Source organism: Pinus tabuliformis, chromosome 2_1 (genome assembly GCF_031772625.1).
Source record: "Pinus tabuliformis cultivar Carrire ecotype Pingquan chromosome 2_1, CPIR1, whole genome shotgun sequence".
Taxonomy (NCBI): Eukaryota; Viridiplantae; Streptophyta; class Pinopsida; order Pinales; family Pinaceae; genus Pinus; species Pinus tabuliformis.
The window spans coordinates 896,282,336-896,305,583 of NC_142299.1; the positions used below are offsets into that span (position 1 = coordinate 896,282,336).

The window sequence follows — 23,248 nt, forward strand, 5'->3', positions numbered from 1 at the left end:
ATTTGTGTCTCTTCATCTCCATTTTCTCCTATTTTCCTTGATTTTCATAATTAAACGCTAATTAATGCCTCTTTTCCTTTTCCAATGCCTTTACCAATTTCCATATCCATTAATAAATCACCAGTGATGCCCACTATAATTGTTTTACCCACCATTCAACTTGGAATACATGTCACATGACCTTGGTATTATTTTATTTACATGGAAAATCAACTAGGGGTTGTTACAAAATAGATGAGAAAATAGGGAAATGGGATGAGTTAGTGGGCCCATACCAACTATCTTGTTTCCTCTAAGAAAACTAAATCACAGAGCTTATTAGAAACATGAGAAAAAAAATAGAGAACTTGGCATTGCCTTTTGTATTAAAAATATTCAGTCACCTTACCTCGGAGATCGAGGGATGAAGTCGATCTAAAGATGTAGGAGGGCGAGGGTGAGTTGGGTTCCATGAATTCAGTTTGAGTGCGTAAAGGTATTGCAAATCCTCTCTGTCTGTTCCAATTGAATCTCGATACTCTGTACATATAAAAAAGTAGGATCGAGAACTCAGAAGTACATCGGAATTAGTGCAATAGAGCTTGATCCTTGTGGTCACCACACATCATTAGCCCACAATGATGGAATAATGGCAAGGTCTCCCTTCAACAACCTCTTTCTAAAAAACCCCCAAATTAGGAGATTTTCCCAATTATTTATACAAGGAAGATCAAGGGTGAATATAGACAATTTCCCCAAAATCTGCTCATCAAATTATGATTAATTTTACACAAGATTAATTAATTGACATCTTCAACTAGATATTTGATTAGATTGGGTCAATTTAGTATGAACTCCTTGAACAAGACCTTGGTTGGTTCGATTTTGCTAATTGGTTTCTTGTTTTAGGTGTAATTATCTAATGACCATAACATAAAATTTTCCCTTGAAAGAATATTTTCACTTTCTAGAGAAAATCCTTGCAAGTAACCTAATCGGGGATGTCCTACAAAAAACCCATGTTTTAAATTCTCCAAATTTCGCTTCATTTTCCAAGAAATCATGCCCAAAGTTGATGACTTGATTATGCTTGAAACGAGTTGTCATAACTGTTGGTCCCTTCCTTGAGGCCTCTAAGCCCAACTTGAATGTCAAAAAAGCAACCTAAAACCATGCCAAAAAAGCTAGGAATAAAACCATGTCCCATAATATTTAATAGGGTCGTGTGAATATGCAAAACTCATAGGCCAATTGCAAGATCTGCATATGAATTAGAAGCACTAGCTAGGCAAGAAAACCATCATTAGCAACAATTAACTTTTTAATCCTCTTAATTTAATAAAAAAATAGAAATGGTGATCAACATAATTAACATATGGCTTCAGATACTATTTCTACTGAAAGTCGTAAAATAACACATCAAAAGGCTTAAAGGCTATGTGAAAGGGTAGGATGTCGTAACGAAAGGGATTATGTGGCAGTAAAAATATCATCAAATCTAAGACCCAGCAATAATCCCCAAAGGGACATCATGAACCCTTATCACTGATTTACTTAGAGTATTTAGGTATCCCTCCCACTCCTCCACTAGAGCTCCTTGTAGATTTAACGTTGTAGGGGAGATTCATTCTTGATATTAGTGGGGAAGATCACTTGCTTCCATTTGATTTAAAGTCACAAGTCTATCCTCATTCATTTTTGGATCAATTGTTCATAGCGAATGTGTTCATTTTTTGAACCGATCCAAAGATCCTTCCCTATAAGGACTTTTTGGCTCATCCTCACTTTCCATCTTAACCCCTTACTAGTAAGTGAAAATGCATGAACAAATTCTTTCCATATGATAGACCCATCCTCATGAGATTTGATTGGATTTCTTATCCAATCTAGAGTTGAGAAGGGGGCAATGTATTTTTTGCTCATAATTGTTGCCCATAAACTCGAACCTTGAAATGTTCTCCATACTCCTTTAGTAGCTAGGGCCTTTGAGAACCTGTTGTAGTGAAAACAAAAGACCCCCATTTTATTCTTTCATAATAGACATCAAGACCCTTTTGCATCCATTTATGGATTTGAGTGTTTATTGCTTCAGTGTAGCCTAGTCATCTTTTTCATTAACGCTTGTTTCATCTTCCCTTATGGTTTGCAAATTTAACCTTAGTTTTACTATTTAAACTTTTAAGTTAATTAATATATTCATTTTTCTAAAGTTAATAAACTTGTAATTATTATTTTGTTTTAATTAGATTAATTAATAAAACATAGCCCCCGAGACCAAGATTCATACATTAACCATATTATAATTTGGTAAGTGGCTTAGCCCTTTTTAATAAACATACAAATATAAACTCCGAACCATATGACAAATGGCTTTAATACAAAAAAACTTATATAGGTTTCAGTGATATATATTATAAAGAAGCTGAAGTATTATGGAGGACCCACATACCACGTAACCCTCCTTTGCTCCCTTATATCGGAGAATCCATCATATCAGAGTTTTTGTTATGTGTCACCTCTTAAAAGTTCCAATATGACAGATCTCTGATCTCCGATAATCATATTTCCCTGATCTCCAATTTCCGATATGCCAATCCCTCTGACTGCCGATATCCCTAAAGACCTCTGCTCTGATATGTTGATAATCATTCATCTCTGATCTCCGATAGGCCTTCGCTCTGACCTCCGACATATAATTCCTCCCGATCATTGAACTCAATATGTGTATTAACTATGGTGTAATTGGAGTATTGTGTCCACCCGTATATCAGAATTTTTTAAATGGTAACAATTGTAAAACTTTCGATATCAAATCTCCAATACAAGGCTTTGATACAATGGATCCAATACATTTATTAAAGGGATTTGATTACAATATCGCATCTACTCCATATCAGAGCCACCCAATCTCAAACTATTTCGTTTTGTCTCATTTTAAAAGTTCTGATATCCATTTCTCCGATACCTATTAACATCTGCCACTTATCATTTCCATAAAGGGTTGATGTTATATTTATTAAAACCGCTATTTAAATAGTTTTCACGTTTTATCTAAAGACCCCCTACCATGTGGAAAATTCTGTTCGAAATTAACTTGATTGTTGTAATGAACTCCATAATAGGCCATGACCAATATGTGTAATATAGGTGTAAATAGATTAATTAGTAGTTTAGGTTATATTAGTTTTAGATTAGTTTAGTTTTAGGTTAGTATTAGATAGCAGGGTAACTGGACCCATAACCAGTTGGAACCACCATATTCAACGGAAAAGGAGCTTCTTTAAGTTCCCGACTGGGTGGTCTCCCCTAATGTTGATGGAGGACATTTTTGGTGCTAGAAGGAGAGCCTGAGCTAGTTGATCTTTGTGAAGTCTTGTTTTAACATTTTAAACTAGCCATGGCTCCTACATGCATTACTAGTTTGGGTCACGCTTTTAGCTCACGCAGGCCTACCATAGGTATGTCAAAGTAACAAATTGAATCCATATTTGAATTGTAATATGATGGCGAGATCGACACTATTTATGCTTTAGATCATGTTAATCAATTTATACACAAATGCAAATGTTTTAACATCACTAAAGACAATGAAATTTGCAAGTTGTTTACTCTCACGCTTCAAGGAAGGATTTGGGAATGGTACAATATGTTACCAGCCAAGTGCATTCACTCTTGGAATCACTTCATGCAGGTATTATTTTACGCTCATCACAATTATAGTTATGAAAAATTGTGCTCAAAATTTGATAACTTGACAATCTTTGACAATGAAATTGTTAGCGAATTTTCTGATAGATTTATGTTATTATGCTACAGATTTCATCATGATGATTTACCCCCTAAGCAAGTTTTAACTGAGAAATTTACCTCTATTGTTCAAGAACATAATATAAGAACTTACAATGAACATAAAGAGGAATCACCATCAGTAAATATTGATTCTAAAATTGATCTTATTGAACCTTTAAATGAAAGTTCTAATCCTCCTCAACCACCAACATCAGGAGAGAATCTTACATCTAAAAGTGATTCTATGGTACCTCCTAATGTTTGTGATAATGAGTCATGTTTAATAGAATCAAATTATACGGAATATCAGGATTTAACGAATAATCATAATGATAATTCTTCTTCTGAAAATGATCTAGATCCTATTTCGTCAATAGATAACACATTATTAAACCCAAAACCGTTTAACGAATTATCAAGTGAAATTCAAATTGATGATTTGATTTATGGGTATCATAATTATTGTATGTGTCAACCTGTTGGAATATTTACTAGTTCAAATCTTAAGAATGAATTATATCATGAAATGCAAGGAGTATCTTTAAATGATCAATCACTTATTGATATCAGTTTAGAAACATCTACACATCCTTTTCACAATATTCAAGATTCTCATAAATCATTGGAAAATGATGTGATCTTTAACAATCACGAGTTTCGATCATTTGATTCAATTTCTAAGCACAAACCTGCTTCCTTCTATTTTGATTTGGATCATCAACTCTCATTACAATTTTTTGATATCAATTATGACAATCTTTTATACGATACTTGTTATGTTGAAGGCTTGTTGCAATCATCTGACGACCCTCTTACTCTTGCAGTTAATCATGGGTTGGTCAGTTGCCTTGATTTTAATGTACATATAATAAATGTCTTTAAGGATCTTCCTGTTTTTTCTCTTCATTATGACGGTCAATGTCTCACGAGGGAAAAAGATAGTTTTTGTAAATTCTTAGAAACAATTGATGTTAATACTTCCCATCTTGTACAGTTAAAAAAAAAAAATACCTTGGTGGATCCTTAAAGGTAATATCTCTAACTCTTTAGATTGTACATATTACGATAGATTTTATTTTCAATTAGAAAATTCTTTTAGCATAAAATTTTCTGATTTTAAATTTCTTCTATTTTCATTTTTAGAAATTAATATGCATAATAACTCTAGAATTTTTCTACATAGTTTAATTATTGATATTTTTCTTTTGCTAACATATGCAATGTATATTTCTGCAGGGAATACATAACTTGCTTGGTTACATTGGAAATATGACTATACCTAGTCGTTTTCCTTCAAAAGAGTTAGAGTAGGAAGAAATTTAGTTTTGTTTAGTTTGTTTTATTTTCTTCTAAAATAAAGCAATTATGGTATTTTAATGAATAGGAATGAGTTTTTACCATTCACTCTGTTATCATCTTACTTATAATGGGTTATCATTCGTGAAGCTTTTTATTTGATCATTATCATTTACAATGGTTAACCTCATATTCTAGGTTGCTAACTCAATTATAACACTCATATCTACTTTTGTAAACATAATTGCATTATGATTAGGATTAGGACTAGTTTAGAAATTAGTTTAAATTGAATAAGAAGATGGTTTTGAACTTTTATTAATACATGGGAGAAAATAAAGATTCATCGAGTAAAATTATGATCGAATTCTTCCAGGTACACATTTATATGTTCATCCTCATCTGGTTTGAGCTTTATTTCACTTTTTCTTTTCTCGTTTAATCATTATTTCTTTCTTATATTTTGCTGTTCTTCTTGTAGGTTCTCATGGATTTGATTTGTAGATTCATATTTTCTCGCAACTAACATTTCAGAAGAACAATCATCATATGACATTTGAGAGTTTTCTCTTTTCTAAATTTGCTTACATTTTGAAATCGGATGTCAGTGTTATTCTTAAAATTGAATCTATAAAGGCTCGCAAACTATTTTTAAGCAAGATTTGAAAAAGTAAGAAAACCCCGTCAAAGCATACAACAATAACTCTAAATCAATAACTATGCTTTGAAACAAAAGTGTTTTATTAACAAATCATCATACAAGATAAAATCAATATAATCTCATTTTTATTTTAATGCTCTATATTATCTTGTAAGACGTATCTCAAGGTTCATTCTCTTGATTGTCTTCTTTCTGATTTGATAAGAATTTTAGGCTTAACACGATTGTCTTTTCATTTCATTTCACAATAAAATGGAGTAACGTTTTCTCTTTCAGTTTGGCATAATCATTGGGTGAGTAATTTTTATGCTCTAATTTATATTAACAGAACCTAATCCCTAAGGATCACTTCAATGAAGATGATTTCGTTATGTTCATTTTCAGCTTTCCTAACCAAGTAGAGCCCTTGGTTTTTTGTTCTTTGAGTTTAAATATTTCTGTTATTTGTTAATGAACTATCTTTAACCCCTATCTTTGAAGAAAATAAAACACATTTAACAAAAATTACTTAAGGTCATGAGTTCTATTGGTGAACAAGTTGTTTAGTCAAGTGAATAGTAGTTAGCTTAACGTTTTTTATGCCATCCATTTCTCTTAAGGAGCAGTATGATACCCCATCTATTAAGTAATATCTATGAGATTTACAGCAACCATAGTTAAACATAAAAACAAAAAAATGGTCAATTGAAGGATAGGAGGTCTCATCACGAGCCGATCTACCATGATCATAAGTTCTAACATTGTGACATTACCATTATTGGTCATCAAGCCAAGGTAATGGCTTTCGACTGCAAGGTCGAAGGACAAGAGGTCTCATCACAAGCCAACTTATTCACCATGTTAGATCTCGTGAATGGCATTGTCGTTAATTGGTTACCAAGACAGGACAATGATCTACAATTAACATTCAAATAAGTTTAAGATGATCTTTTGCAACTATGCATTTATTCCTAATAGATGGGACATTGGCACCTAAAAGGGTTAAAAGACATACCTGTCAAGGCTATAAATGTCTGCTGGCAGCAGTAGCCATGCCTATGGTATAGAGGTTAAATTAATACTATGTTTTCTTGATTAGCTTGTTTACTCAAAAACTTATGCCCAACTAAGGGGAATGTTGTATATATAAATTTACTGAAACATTGAGTTCATGGGGTAAATTTTTACAAGTTCATGAATGATAATGGTTTATCTATTTATGTGACAACACATAATAAGGACAAAATAGTTTGGATATCTTAATTTGAGCATTTCAAATTATCTTATTATAATTCCTTCATTTTTAAACTAGGTTTTGTATCTTTACAACAGAGATAATTGCTTCTCCCCAATGTGTCGCCATTGTTGTAGTGAAAACACAACAACCCCATTTTATTCTATCATAATAGGCATGGGGACCCTTTTGGATCCATTTATGGCTTTGAGTGTTTATTGCTTCAGCTTAGCTTAGTCATCTTTTTCATTAACGCTTGTTTCATCTTCCCTTATGGTTTGAAAATTTAGCCTTAATTTTACAGACTTCTTCTTTTTTTTGTCGGTAAAAAAATGCTTTATATTATCATAACTTCGAGAAAAAAATACATCATCACCAGATAGTCTGAATACATCATTTTTGCCATACCAGGCAAAGTATCAGGTTTGAGAGTTAACATGAGTCCTGCTCTAAACATGATTAAGCCTGTGGAGAGGCCAAGACAACCCGTGTCGTTGGTTATTTCCAATACAAAAGTTGCACAAAAAAAGAATTTACTATAAATACACATTATGAGGGTGGATTGGGAGGAAAAAGTGGTAGGGAAGCAAAGAATACAACCCGCTCATGCGTATGGTAGTCAATATGTTCCACTTAAGTCTCCAACGCTCGAAGCTGGTCATTTGTTCGTTGGAGCTGTCGCCGAAGACCGTCTATGGAATCTAGGAGCTCGTTCTGTGTGTGTTGGAGGAGGCCACCAATTCATTATGATCATCATAACGTTGTTCCCTCAGAGTCTCCATGCTCAGATGGAGATTATTCAATTCTGTCGCAATGGAGTCCAAGGTGGCCGGAGCCTCTACGTGGCTCGGGAAGTGACATGGAGACATGGTTGCTTTAGCATCATAATGGTGGCTCTCGTTTGACTTTGAGCCCGAACTGGCCACACCTTGTTGCGGATGATTTTCCATGCAGTGACCAGCTCCTCCTCTGCAAGTGCAACCTCTCTGTCTCGGCATACACCCGATGCCACCACCACTAGTTGCACTGCCACAGGGATGAATCTGGTTGCCTCATGCAACCCACCACACAAGATTGATATGAACCAAACAAAAAAAAAACACTGCTTACCACCTCGATGTCAAGGATCCTTGACCCGCTGGTGTAATTCTCGTATCCCTCTCCACTATCTACCTGCGAACTAGGGGGTGTGTTACCAATCACTGAAGTGGACAGGTCGCTCCAGGTAAAGAACCATGAGCCCAATTCTCCGTCACACTGCCTCTCTAGAGGAGAAATCCCTTTCCAGAGGTAGCACGAGAGTGAGGAACGGGAAATGAAATGCACACCACCGACACTCTCCAACCTCGGAATTGTATCCCTCGTCAGGCCGCCTGCTCCAATTCTCCCCCGAATCCCACGGCCAGATTAATTGCAGGTTCTAGTCCCCCGCACAACCACCTGCCCCGAGCTCATCATGCACTGTCACCCCAAGCCTCAGCCTAATCCAGGATGCCAATACCTCACTACTTTTTCGTGCCCAACAGTCCCTCCTCATCGCCCAACAACTGCAAATGGCCACCCTCCTACCTGCGTTGCACTTTAAGTATCGCTCGTGGGAGTCCAACCCCAGTCATAATGGGCCTTTAAGGCAATCGTGCTACGTGTGGAGGCCCAACTGGCTCCACACTCCAACGTGCGGCCACTTGTCCCGTAGATTAGACACTCCCATCGAGGATTACTATTTAGACTTTTAAGTTAATTAAAATATTCATTTGTCTAAAGTTAATAAACTTGTAATTATTCTTTTTTTTAATTATATTAATTAATAAAACATAGCCCCTGAGACAAAGATTCATACATTAACCATATTATAATGTGGTAAGTGGCTTAGCCCTTTTTAATAAACATACAAACGTAAACTCTTAACCATATGAAAAATGACTTTAATACAAACAAATGTATATAGGTTTTGGTGATATATATTATAAAGAGGCTGAAGTATTATAAAGGGTCTGAGCTTCTCCAAGGTTGCACATTTATAATGTAATTTTGACATTGTTTGATGAGTTTCCATTTTTGTGTACTATTACCGGAATGATGAATTTTCATATTTTTGTCAAAGTTTTATAATTGGTTTTGATCTCCATTCTAAGTAGTATGTTTCTTTGATCTCTAACACTATTGTTGAGTCATATTGTGATATGTTGTTGAAGTCTTGCAGGAGTTATCTCCAAGAGGCAAAATGAGGTCGAAATCATACTTGATTCATTGAATTATACTTGTGGTGAATGATAACTATTTATTATTCATTTATAGGTGTATTTTGCTTTGATGTGTATTAATTGAAATGAACTATTTCTTTTGATTAATACAAATTTATAATGGATTATGTTTAAAATGAATTCAAGCTTGTAGATGGACTTACCTTAATAACTATTTATTAAAGTAGATTCATTTGCATAGTAGTTTTAACCTTTTATGAGTTTAAAAACTATTTTGGAATTCATAATCGAATATTAATTCTGAATTCATTCATAAACAATCCTTCCCTTTGTTTTAGTTATCTTGCTCTCAGATTAGTAGAGGGCTATCCCATTCTAGTTCAAGATAGTATTTCATGTTTTATATTAGTTTTACATCTGCATCTTAGTCTGCATCAAGTCATCTCTTAAAGAGCCTGGAATATAAATCATTTAATTGCAGTTTGATCAACGTTTTTAAATCGATCAAACCTTTGTGTCGATTTACGTCTTTAACCCACATCTTAAAGATCGATGCAAAGGAAATGTAACATGATGTAATATAGTGTAAATATAATAATGATCAATTTAAGTTATATTAGTTTTAGATTAGATTAGTTTTAGGTTAGTATTAGATAGCAGGGCAACTGGACCGATAACCAGTCGGAACCACCATCTTCAATGGAATAGGAGCTTCTTTAAGTTACTGACCAGGTTGTCTCCCCTAATGTTAACGAAGGACATTTTTGCCGATCAACAGAACCATAGTATATTCTTTAGACCCTATCCTCCTAGTGTTTTCAGAGATGCAATGGGCGACCATGTTCAAAATGTAAAAGACAGTTTTTTCAAAGTTCCCTGCCTAGTTGAAACACATTGTAATTGTAACAATCCTCATCAAAATTCCATGTAATAAAGTTAACAACGAAAAAATAATAACCAAGGTCATGGGACACTTATTCCAAGTTGAATATTGGGTAAAAAATCCTAGTGTGGATGTTCATTTGGTTTATTATGACTAAGGAAATTGGAAAAGGCAATGATAAAGGCTTTGGAAAGACAAGAGTCATTAATTGGCATTTTATTTATGAAAGTAAAAGAAATTAGGAGAAAATGAAGGTGAAATAGCACATATTGCATGTGAGGAGGAAAATGAAGGCAAATGATGGAAAATTAAGAAAATAGAGGCCTCATTATTAAAAAGGCTTATGAGGATCAATTGGTACCTTTTGTCAGTTCAATTTTGGAGCTCTTTCTCTCCGTCACTCTTGGACACTTAGAGTTTTCTTGGATCACTTCAAAATTGGATCAAGGGAAGCAAAGAAGGAAAATGAAAGCAAAGATCAAGTAAGGAAGAGCAGGATCAAACAACTACAATGGGATTATTTGCAAGTATCGAGTTGCATGTATGATTTCCTTGTTAGTTTTGGCATGCATGGTTATGCATGTGTGTTCTTGGTTCTCTTGTTGTCATTGGTATGGGTTTTTCTAGGTGTGACAGTGTTTTTCATCCTTGCCTTTCCATTTCTGGACAACCATGGTGTGATGGGGTTCTCATGTTTTGGTTGATTTGGATTGTCGGATGGATTCAAAATTAAGTGAGGTGGTCTTTGAAAGAAAGAACACATGGTCTAGTGATCACTGAATTAGACTGTGGGTTGCGTTAAAGCCTTGACATAGTAACCCATGAACCGGAATGTGGGTTGTGGTAAATCCATATTTTTTGTTACCTCAGTGGGCCTAGGAATCCTCGACTGGTGAATGGAAGGATATCTGATAAATCCTATAGGTGGGCACCCTTGATCAGGCTTAGGAATCCTTGGCTAGTGAATGGCAGGATATACAGTAAATCCTGTAGACTGGAGTCTCGATTAGGCCTAGGGATCCTCGAGCATTGTATGACGGGATGTACAGTAAATCCTAGAGACTAGGAGACAGGGAAATTCCTCAAGGTCTAGGTGGAGAAATCCGATGGCATCCATGCTTGTTTAGGGCCTAGTGATTTGGTGGGGATTGCGATAAAGCCCGGTTCTATTGGTGAGGGTGAGGTGGTGTAGCCTCGGGAAGCCTTGGTTTATTTTGGTTATGAGTCCCAAATTCATGCTTGGAATATGGCACGTGGGTGATTGGCTGAAAGAAAGATTTGGTTCAACCAATCTATGGTCGAGTGGTTCGTGGAAGTCCCATACCTAGTTGGATTTTGCATTCATTAATTAGAGATCTTTCTCCTTGGTATTTCATGTGTAAATGTTGGCTTATATGTTGATTTTGTGGATGTTATATCCTTGCTATTTTTATTGGTTATATGATGGTTATGAGTATGTTTTATGACAATGATGATGTATGGATCTCATCATGTTTTGATTAGTAAAGGAATGTACAATGAATATTGTTATAGGCCATTTTGTCACATCTGGTTAATAGGCCTTCAAGTGTATCAATCAACATCCTTTGACCTCCTTTTCATCATCCTTGCACAAATCCCTAAGCATGACTCATTCTAATCCCTGAGTTTCTACTTGAAAGCACCTTGTTTCAGTCATTTTAAGGATCAACGCACCCTGGTCTCTTACTGCCTAGTGTTGACTACCAGGTTTCCCTACTTTTCACCTGTGTTGATCACCAACAAGTTTCTCAGTGTTGGGTGTGTGTTGATTCTAGAAATTTGGGAAAAAGAGAAAGAATACTAAAGCTTCATCTTCCAAAAGCTTCCAGGATTTGTTGTAACCATTTACCTCAGATAAAAGTCTTGAATCCTATCCTATCCTACCTTGGAGTTTTCATCCCTTATCCCTTGAGCTCATCCTCCCATCAATAGTGGATCTCAAGCCCAGATTGGTAAAAGGATAAGAATTCATCAACTACCTCCTTCACCTATATATTTACTGTCATCCATAGGCAAGGGATTGACTTTTGGAGAGTGATTCTAACCTTATGTTGTTGTCGTGAGAGATATCTTTCCATGCAATAGGGTGATTAGAGGTGCAGTTTGTGACAAGGAAATGACAAGTCAACTTGGAGGAGCTCTTCTATAGGGTCAACACCTATTTTTGTTTGAAACTCACTCCATTTTTATTAATGCAATAAGTTCTTTTTTTTCCTATATATGATGTTATGGTTTCATATATTTCAATACCATGTTGATGTATTGAATAAAGTGATTAGATGATGCTGCATAGATTCCATGGATTGTTGGCTAGTGTTATCTGACCATGTATGTTCTAATTATAATGATCAGAGCTAGGATCGAAGCATTGGATCCAAGGAAGGAGCGAAGCATACGACAAATTCCAGGTATGTTTCATCCCGTTATGTATTTACTTTAAGGAAAACATTAGTCCCTTTGTCTTTCTATTGTTCTAGGTCAGTCCACCAAGCCTAGGGAAGATACCTATATCCGTAATCATAGATTCCACATAAAAAAATATATGACCTAATAGATAATAATCCAACTATTGTGATAAGGTATCAATTCTTCTTAGCGATTCTCAAATAAGTATGAAACCCCTATGCTCAGATATGTTGATATGACCTATAGATCGTATATTTGTGACATGTTTGACGAAATGCCTTTCATGGCTAGTAGGGGTCAGATAAAGTCTTTGTTCAAGTAGTTGCATTAGTATCATTGTTTTGATGTTATTTTTCATTTCTGGAAGATTCATGAAGTTTTGGGAAATGGTCTGAGACCTAGCCTTGAAAAAATGGCACAAAATATGAGGTCACTAGCTCAGAACTAGTTGAAAAAGTCTCCAGTCGCTAGCATGCCCTTTCTATGGGAGCGACTAGAGGGTCCCAGTCGCATGCATGCCCATGTCATGGGATAAACTAAGGCTCTAGGTTAGTAAAATTTCAAGTTACCTTAGGGGTTGGTCACTTGGAAGGGTTGGTTGGCTCCTGAAGGTTTTGTAACATATGTAGAAGGTCAGATTGGTTGTGTTTTGTCGGTTCCACTTCCTTAACTGAACATGGGGAGTTGAATCATATCATAGTAGCCTCTCGTCACTTGTTTACCCCAGTGGACTAATTAACTTGGGTAAATGTGGGAGGAGGGTGTTATAGTAATCTGTTTGATTTTATGAAGAATATCAAGGGGGATCTAGGAAAACAAATCCTAGTGAATTGGAATGGATTAAATCATTGACTTACTGAGTATAAGCCTTCCAACTCTAGAGAGCCATTTATTACACCATGATTGTACTATTTTCTCAATCTTGACTAGGAGAAAATTCTAGTCAACTTTTGAGTAATTTTTTGGCTTTTTAATTTGAATCCAAGGTATTTAAAGGAGACACCAACTTTTTAATTTGAATTTGAAAGCATATTAAGATTCTAAGTTTTTCCTCCTCTAAGAGACCACTTTCAAAGAGAACGGAATTTGAGAAGTTCACCACCATCCTTGTAACAGTGAAGAAAAGATCCATCTTTGAGAGCCCAAATTTCCTCAAGATATCCATTTGAAAAGATAATGATATCATCTACGAAAAGTAGGTGGGTGATGAAACAATTGTGCACCACTTTTATTCTGTAGAAGAGATTATTTCTTTTAGCATATAAGATATCCCAATTGAGTACTTCAACTACTAGAAGGAAGAGAAGGGGAGACAAAATAATATCCTCGTGTGAGGCCTCTTTCTAGATTAAAAAAGGGGGAGGTAGCTCCATTAATTAATAAGGCCATTGAAGAGGTGTTGATACAACTGTAATTATCCAAGAGACAAAGGTCCAGTAATTAAACTCTAAATGGATGAGAAGCCGGCAAATGAAGAGCGACCATGTTACTTAATCAAATGCACTGGAGAGATCCACATTTAAAAAGATAATTTTTTGTTTGAGAGTATGGATGAAGTGAAGGCCCTCGTGAGCTAATCAAATAGCTTCATGAATTTGTATCCCCCGACATCCCAAATTTTTCTAGGAAGATATGATTTGAAAGAATGGGCTTCAAATGTAGGGAAATGATCTTAGTGATGATTATGTAGATGGAATTATATATGGAGATAGGTATGAAAGAGTCAAAGAAGTCTAGAAAATCATATTTAGAGATGAGGGCTAGAAAGGTTGAGCCGAAAAACGTCTAACAATTTTCCAGTGGATCAATAGAACTCCACTACACCAAGAAGATCATCTCCAAGAAAATGGAAGCAACTTAAGTATAATTCTAGGGGCAGCCCATCTGGCCCTATAATTTCCTTTATGAAAGATATAGAGAACATTTTTTGATTCCTTCTTCATAATCTCCCCCATTAATTCTATATTTTCATTAGGTGTTATAAAGCTTGGGAAGTAACCAACTACTTTGATTATTTTATCAGTAATAGCCCCTTTCTCTTTTCTGAAAATTTCCTTAAAGTATGTACATCGTTCTAAGGAAATTCCTTCAAAGGAGGATACTTTTGTTTTATCTTTCTTAGTGATATCCGAGATGGTATTAATGGCCTTCCTATGTTTGGAAATTATATGGATTTTTTTTTGTATTATCATTCCCTACCCACAACCAAAGAGCTCTTCTTTTGAGCTGCCAATCCTTCTCTTTATCTAGAAAAGGTCTTTCTTTTTGTCTCTTCCAAAGATTTTATATTTTCTTTAATGCTATCAATATAGAAGTCTTGATAGCCCCGAGGGTTAGCTGAATTGGTCGAGTTCTTGTCACTAAAGCACCTTGTTAATGGGAGGTCATGAGGTCAATTCTCCTCAATGCTCTTGGGGTTAGGCTCTGCTAATGAGCCGACGAGATGTAGCAGCCACCGATCTTGGTGTTCGTGAACCACACTTAAAAAAAATGTATAGGAGTCTTGATAAATATTGTTCAAAAGAGCTTCCAACTATTCTTCCGCAACAAATAGGTGTTTTTTATCATATTCCATTTTTTTTTCTCTTTTCCCAATTGGAGATGATTTTTTTGGCTTCTTTGAGATTCCTCTAGAATTGAATATGGGGAGAGTCTCCTAAACTAGGGTTGTATGAGCTACAAATGCATTTTTGGTTCTTCTAGAAGGGATTGATCTTCTAGCCAATGGGGGTTAAGTTTGAAGGGCCCGGTAGAATTTGTGGAGGATGTATCCATTTTCAAGAGGACATGGAGATGATATGAATCCCCTCCTAAGCCAATCCATTGGCGAATCCCAAATATTTTATCTAGTAGGTCCTTAGAAAAGAGAAAACAATCAAGTCTTTTGGAAATTCTCAACTCCCCGATTTGATTATTACTCCAACTTAGAGGAAATTTTATAAGAAGCACATCTACCAAGTTTTCGCTGTCTAGGTTTTTAATGAAGAAATCTTCTAAACTCTTTACTTGAGTTGTTGATAACATATTTCTAAAAATCCAAGGGTGAAATTGAGAACACCGTCTAATATCAAGTTTTTCCCTTTAAATTAAGGGAGCTACAAAGTGCAGAGCTAGAAGGTTTTTCAATACAAATAAGGCCCATAAATGTTTAAGCAAGTCAAAAATAGATTAATATTTATTAGTTGAATATCCATTTCCAGTCTAGAGTGGATTGACCAAGAAGACGGGCATTTTATCAGATGTTCCTGCCATATAATTAGAAGGCTTCTTGAGTTTCCCATATCATAATAATATACAAAATACTAGGAGGAGAGACATGGTTTTAGGAGCATGATAACTTTTGATCCTTTCACCATAGTCTCCTAAAGAAAATAAATATTTGAGGTGAATGAATCTCGACCAGTCTTCTAAGAGCTAGCCTTTTGGAGGGGTTGGTTAAACCTCTACAATGGAAGGAAAGAAATTTCATTATGAAACATTTTGTGGGATAGATGCTCTAAGGGCCCTAATGATCGATTTTCATTTCCCTAACCTTATTTTGAATTTGCTTGTCTTTGGGCAATGGAAGAAGATATTTTCTTCATCTACCCATGGTTATGCGAACATCCCCTTCCATGGTCTATAGTCCCCCACCCACATCCAAGATAAGAGAGACTGTAGGATTCGTTTCATTGGTCAAAGTGGGACTAGAGAAAGATATTAAGTGATATGAGTGACCTACCAAAGAGGGGGGACCCAGAAAATGGGTTCCAAGGTAGAAGGATAACTCAGACAAGGCCAAGGATTCAAAAAAGGGGAAGTCGAAGGATTGAAATGGAGCATGTGGGAGGATGAAGGAAAATTTAAATTTTGTAAGGGACACAAATGAATCCAAATTAGGGGGCAGCAAAGGAAAAGGAGAGACATTAACAAAATCAAAGGGAGGAGCTAAAACGTTAGGGGAAATTGCATTGTAGAGTGAAACCAACAAAGGGATAGAAAATTTTTTAGTGGAAAAAGAAATATTCGTATGAGCAACAAGGAAATATGGCACTGCTGTCATACCTATAGAGAGGGGGCCCTCCAAGACATTGTACGCAAGGAAATTTTCCTACAAACTTGATATACTCATCCTAGCTTCCTTTGGTGATGTACCCATGGGTTCCACAACTGATTTTGACTTTGAGAAAGGAGGGAGAGGGTCCTACTCCTTCTATTTTTTGTTTACCCATAATTTCTTTATCTTTCCCATATGACAATCTTTCCTTAGGTGGCTATAGGGATTGCACCTTCCACATTTGAAGGGGGTGCCCTCATACTCTTAACACTTTCCTCTGAGTAGTTTGACTAATTTTGATAGAGGCTGTGTCTGAGAGACCTAATAATAAATTCAACCCAACAAGGATCCTTTCCATACCCATGTACCTTATCTTATGGAAGGATAGATGAAGGTCATAAAAAACCCCAATATATTTCCAATTTCCTTAAAAAATTCTCCCAACTGGAAAATTAATGGTAAGTCGAAGACGAACCCAAATCGAGGTGATAGTGAGTTTTTTCGACGTCGTCAAATTATATTGTCCACATTTGTAGGAATAAGGCTTAAGTGCCCCAACTCCAATGGGTTTGTAAAACCTTAACTACATATTCACTGGATGAAGCAATCCACCCTAACCAACTTTTGGCTAGAATTATACATCACGAGGCATATCCTAGAAGAGGTTTGAAATTTTGAATTGCCCAATATCATAGAGTGATCATGGACATTCATTTGTTCTCAAATCCACCAAACATAGTTGATTTCTCCATCTTGGATATATCATGCAGCTTAATGTCTACCCTTAAGACAAGACTGAGCTCTTCCACTTTTCTCTTAACAAATCTTTTTTTTTTCCTAGGGTGTTGGAGCACATAAAATTTTTGCAAAATTTTCGTAAGCACAAGACCACGCAGGAGGGATAAGGAGCACATAAAGGATAAGAGGAAGCTTAACATAGGTAGAGTGCGACAAATATGGACACTGCACAGAAGGATGGTAGTGGCACTTGAGGAAGGAAGACATGCGTGGAAGAATATTGACAATTATGATTTTGCAGAGGATGTAGCCGACTAGGGAGATCGTGGTGACTAGGTATCTGGAGATATTTTGAGGAAAGAGGAGAGGGGGCAGAGTGGAGCCGAACAATGGAGAATATATTTTGGACAATTGTTGATACGCATGGGACAATTGAGGAGGATTAGGGATATATCTTAATGGTTTCTCAGGACAGTTGGATTGGTTAGGCGGGAAGCTGAGAGGATTCGAGAGGGTTCCAAGCAACTATGAGACAATCTGTTGAGGACAGAGCAGGGGTTGGGCGGAAGCATTAGTAGTAGCTGATGAAGGTGGAATGCTAAGCGATTGTTGTTGGATGGCCAAGCACAAGAGAAGCTGAGTCATAGATTCTATGTATGATGTCTGTGTCTATTGAATGTAATCCATGTGTAGATGGTTAAGTTCGTTGTTGCTACGCAACCTGATTGTAATAACATTAGTTCCTGTTATATGAATATGGTGTTCATGCTTATAGTCTGGTTACTAGTGTTGTTTAGTGTTGCTATGGAAGGTTGATGAGCTTGTTAATTTAATGTATGTAATCCTAGATATAAGGTTTCTTTTGCTAATATGAATATATATCGATGATTGGAGAAGTTATTTTAGCCTCTTATTGTGTATTTGTGTGAATGTTTTGTGCATTAGTTTATGCTATCCCTTGTGATGAGTTGATGGTTTATAACTCTGGATAATAATTTGAATGTTTGTGTTAATAATATGCTATGGAATTTTTGTGTACGGGGATGAGATGGTCTGGTATGAACCCGTAATGTTTTCTATGCTGAACCTTTTTGAATGAATGTGAAGGGCTAAACGACCGACAGTGGGTTGAAGTGCTAATTAATGTCGGGTGTCACCAATGGAGTTGTTAGGGTCTGGTGTCGACTCTGCCTTCAATGAATTGTGTCTGTGCTTGAGGTCATATACCGCACATGCTTATTTTGGACTTGCGTTGGTGGATGGATAAATAGGTTAGCACCCAACCATTGTAGCATGTATCAACTAGGAGTAGTGTGTCATGAGCCATAAGACAATCCTATTACATTGCAAAAACCTAGTTCTAACAGTTGCCCATTAGCGTCTTGGGTGCGAGTTCACTGAATTTGTGAGTGTTGTCGAAAGGGCCAATGCTAAGCGGGTCTTTGTTGGCCATTGTGTCACGAATCTCGGGTCTGTCAGAATCTTGTGCGCCAACATAGGGTCTCCTCTATCAGAGGGAGAAGAGGATCATTGTATTGAGGTACAAACTCCACTCAAAATATCGACAATGAATATAAGAATGGATTGCGAGGAGGAAAAATTGCGAGAGGGGTTGTAGGACAACGAGGAGGTGGGATCCACTATGAGATTTGCATAAATTGATACAAACCTAAGTGAGTTAGATCATTCGCCATCAAACATATTGCTGAAAGGTCTCCATTGTACAAGATGCCAGATTTAAAAACTTTTGTATTGTGGATACCAACTATAAAGTAAGCCATATTTAAACTCTCTTTAAAAAATCCTCAAGTTCTTCCTCCATACTTGATTCTTGAAAAGAACTGGAATATCCACCTTAAAAATCCTTCAATGTCATATATATATATGTATAAACGCCCGAAATATAGAAGCGTTAAGAAATCAAATTTCTGGATGTGAATCCTTTTACAAATTTTACATCTTAATAAAAGACTATTGATAAATCTAACATTAACATGCGTGTATGGTACTTTTATATATGTATTCATCAAGGAAACCAATATGGCCATGCATCGTCATGCGATGACACAGTGTGGAATGCCCCTGCGCGCCGATTATGATACGACGACAAAATAAAGCCACCGACAAACCACGTGGGTGACGCATTCTACACTCAGTGGGGGTCCACCACGACGAAGTTTTGTAGGATTTCCCCTGCGCTCTCATCACTCTCACTCTGCTGCCCTTCACAATTATTGTGAACATTTGGACCTTTCAATCTCCTAATGGACATCCCCATTTTGGGATTTCTCTGGTTTTCATTTTATCTTCATTGCCTTAATTTCGCTGGTGGGAGGAGCGTTTCCTTCTTCATTTTCCAATCTTATCCCATCAGAAGGAAGAGAGGTATCAAGTATGGAGCTAGTAACAGCGACAAGTATGGAGCAATACCAGGGTTTCATCAACCACCGAGGACCAGACACCAAGAATACTCTTGCCAGCCTCATCTACCATAACTTCACATCGTACCATTTGCGCACTCACCGTGGAGGGATGGAAGATAACGCTCAGAGTAGCCGAAGCCATAGATATTTCTGCTCTGCAGTTCAAAACGAAAGAAAGGTGAATCCATACTTATTTCTTCATAATCCAGGATAAATATTTCACTTATTTATCAAAACCCTGTATAAATATTTCACTTATTTATGGACTATCAACTCTCGGGATCTTGAATCTTCCGTTCTCTGACTAGATCTTGATTCATCCGTTCTGTGACTGTGGTAGACTGCAAATATTTCTGTATACAGTGACTACTGGAAGTTTGTGAAAGAAATTGAAAACCTTGTAATAGAACATGTAAAATATCCCTTAGAGATAACTACTCACCCAGTAGAGATCGCTACACACCTAGTTGCAATCGACCAGGCCTTTGAAAGATTTAGATGATCACAGTCACCGGAGCGCAATTTGATTGTAGATTTGGGCATATTTTGGAAATTTGATGGGTAGATTTCTATCAAATTTGATAGCTAAGTTAAACAATGGGCTTTATCATGTCCACGCATTTCCGAAATATTCCAAAATCTTATTTGCCCAAATTACTCATCACATTCAGGAACAAAACCCCACAAAGATGGTAGAGGATTGTCAGAATTTTCAAAATCTGCAATCAGGATAAGGGTTTCTACTCACATTTGGGAACAAAGCTCCACGAAATATGCACTCGGCATAAGGGTTTCCCATCACATTTGGGAACAAAGCTCCACAAAATCTGCAATCGGCACAAGGGTTTCCCATCACATTGGGAAACAGAGCTACAGATAGGTGGTAGGGTTTGCTGGATTAGGCGGAATAAGAATGTCAACTCTCGCGAGTTATATCTTCAGCTTGAGAGCTCTAGATTTGAGCAGCTTGTTATTTGTTTAATGCCAGAGAAATAGTGGATTTAACATCTTATTGATAGAGAAGATCAAAGCCACAGCGCCTTAGTTGCTCAAATTGTATAGAAAAAATGTTACAATTGCAGGTATGAGCAGTTCTCGAATATCCTTTTATTTCAACTCATCAAACAATATTTTTGACATTTTTGAGTTTGGATGTTTGTTGTCATGGAAATCTAGTTTGAAATTATGCTTTTTGACATTTTTGAGTTTGCTTAAAATCATGTTTTGCTTGCATTTTCAGTTTGCATATTTCCAAGCTTTTTGACATTTTTGAGTTTGCTTAAAATCATGTTTTGCTTGCATTTTCAGTTTGCATATTTCCAGAGCCATGACAGTTTGATTCAAATCACATGCTTGATGAGTAATATCTGTTGAAAAAAAGTGTGAGGAGAAATGGGGATTTCTATGCTAATAAATTTTTTACATAATTAGTTTCGCTCCTCCCATATTATATTAAAAAATAAAAAGGAAAGCCTTTGCTCATCAGATACATTCTTATACGTGGAGATTTTCGAAAAAATAAGAAACCTAAACGTTATTATTTTTATTTTTTTAAATAAGTAAAGTAATTTTAATTCTGTTTTCAAATTTCAATTAATTTGATTTTAAATTTAACTAAATTTTATTAAACTAAAATATAAAAAACTCATAATTTTATAAAATGGAAATGCAAAATTATTTAACATTACTTTGAAAAAACCAAAACAAAAGACTTTTGATTAATACACATTATAACTAGTATTTTCGAAAACAAAATTTTCAATAACTTTTCCAAAAAAATCAATAATTAAAAAATACAATCATTATTAAAAACAATTCACATATAGTTAATCCAGAAGGACCTCCTCAAAGGGGTTGACATTTATAATTTAGTCAAGAGCTCCTCTCAGACAAGATGAATTGTTGAAAATCCTGGAAGAGCTCCTCTCAGACAAGATGAAGGGAACGCATTGTTGAAAATCTTATATTCTGGCAGGTGGCCTCTAGAGTTATTCAGTTACTTTGCACTCATAAAAGGAGCGCATTTGATTTTTTAAATTTGAATGGGGAAATGTAATTTTAGAGGAAATTGTGAAGGTTTGATTTTTTAAAGTTAAATTGGGAAATGTAATTTTTGAGAAAATTGTGATAGTTAGTTGTTAAAAATTAATTTTTTAAATATATAAATAGTTTTAGTGTTGATAAATTATTAGGTGATGCAAATTATACAACTCAAGTTTAAAACAAATTTGTACTGACTAAAATTGATGCAAATTACACATTTCAAGCTTAAAACAAATTTGTACCTATTAAAGTCAATATTCAGTTATTCTGCACTCATGAGAGGAGTACTGCATGGTTGAAAATCCTATATTTGGGCCGATGGCTTCTAGAGTCATTCAGTTTCTTTGCACTTATAAGAGTAGAAAGGATTCTGTCTAACTCATTTTTAAAGTTGAATTGGGAAATGTAACTTTAGAAGAAATTGTGATAATTAATAATTAATAGTTTATTTGTAAATTTTAAATAGCTTTAATATTGATGAAGCACTTAAATGATACAAATCACACAATTCAAACTTAAAACAAATTTATACACAATAAAATTAATAAAAAAAACAAAAAAAACCAAAATTAAAAAAAATTAACTATTATAAAAAATTAATAAGAATTAATTAAAATAAAAAAAATTAATAATTAAAATAAATAAAAACTAAGCTTAAACTCACTCTAAATTACTTATGAAAAATTATAATACTTACGCACATAAATTTAACTTCACTCTTCTAAATTACTTAATGATAAAATTATAATATCTTACACACATAAATTTAACTACGGTAGAAACTGTTAAAACATTTGTTAAGACATATAGATAATACAAATTATACAGCGCAAACATGTGAGTTAAAATAGATTTGAAAATCACGCTGGATGAAATCCAGCAACAACTGAAGAAGTTATCTCCAGCACCGGGGACTTGGCGGACAGCACCTGCACATGCTGATTCTGACAAGGAAGACCGAAAGGATTAATTCATGTAGTTGATTAATTCATGTAGTTTATAGATTGTTTCTTTTTGAGGATAGCATCTTTTTTCAATAGTTTTATGTTAGATTGGAACATGAATATTTACTTCTGTTGCGTGGATGGAAAGGCTTGTCGTTTTTGCTACTGGATGGTCTATAATAATTTCAGGTGCCCAACAAGTTTGGAAACTCACATGGACAAGTTGAGGCCACCATACTGTTGTATATGGATCAACTTAATTTTATATAAATAGAAAATGAAAATCACTACAGCAGCTTAAAAAAAAATAAATTTGAAAATATATCACAAATTCGACATTTCTTCACGGCCTTGGCATTTGCAGTAATGGCTCTGTATAAATGTAGTAATTGGTAAAATGTGAAAAGAACGCTGGTTTTAAAAAACTAAGATGAAGCGTCTTCTGAATACGAAGAACTACTAACACATATTCTATTTTCTATCATGATGCCTACAAAAGCTTTAGAGCCAGGCGAATGAATTGCTAGCCTCAATTTTATGTTGTTTTTCAAAGGCATTGTCTCTACATGCCACAAATTTGATTGCACGGTAAAATATTTTTGTTCTGTTAAA

General features: G+C 35.4%; 1 long non-coding RNA gene across 1 annotated transcript; it reads left to right on the forward strand.

The window, feature by feature from the left end:
• Positions 1 to 19,321: 19,321 nt before the first annotated feature.
• LOC149203538 (uncharacterized) lies at positions 19,322 to 20,847 on the forward strand. Its single transcript, XR_016253629.1, has 2 exons — positions 19,322 to 19,827; positions 19,990 to 20,847. It is a non-coding gene; the product is annotated as an uncharacterized LOC149203538 (long non-coding RNA).
• The last annotated feature ends 2,401 nt before the right edge of the window (positions 20,848 to 23,248 follow it).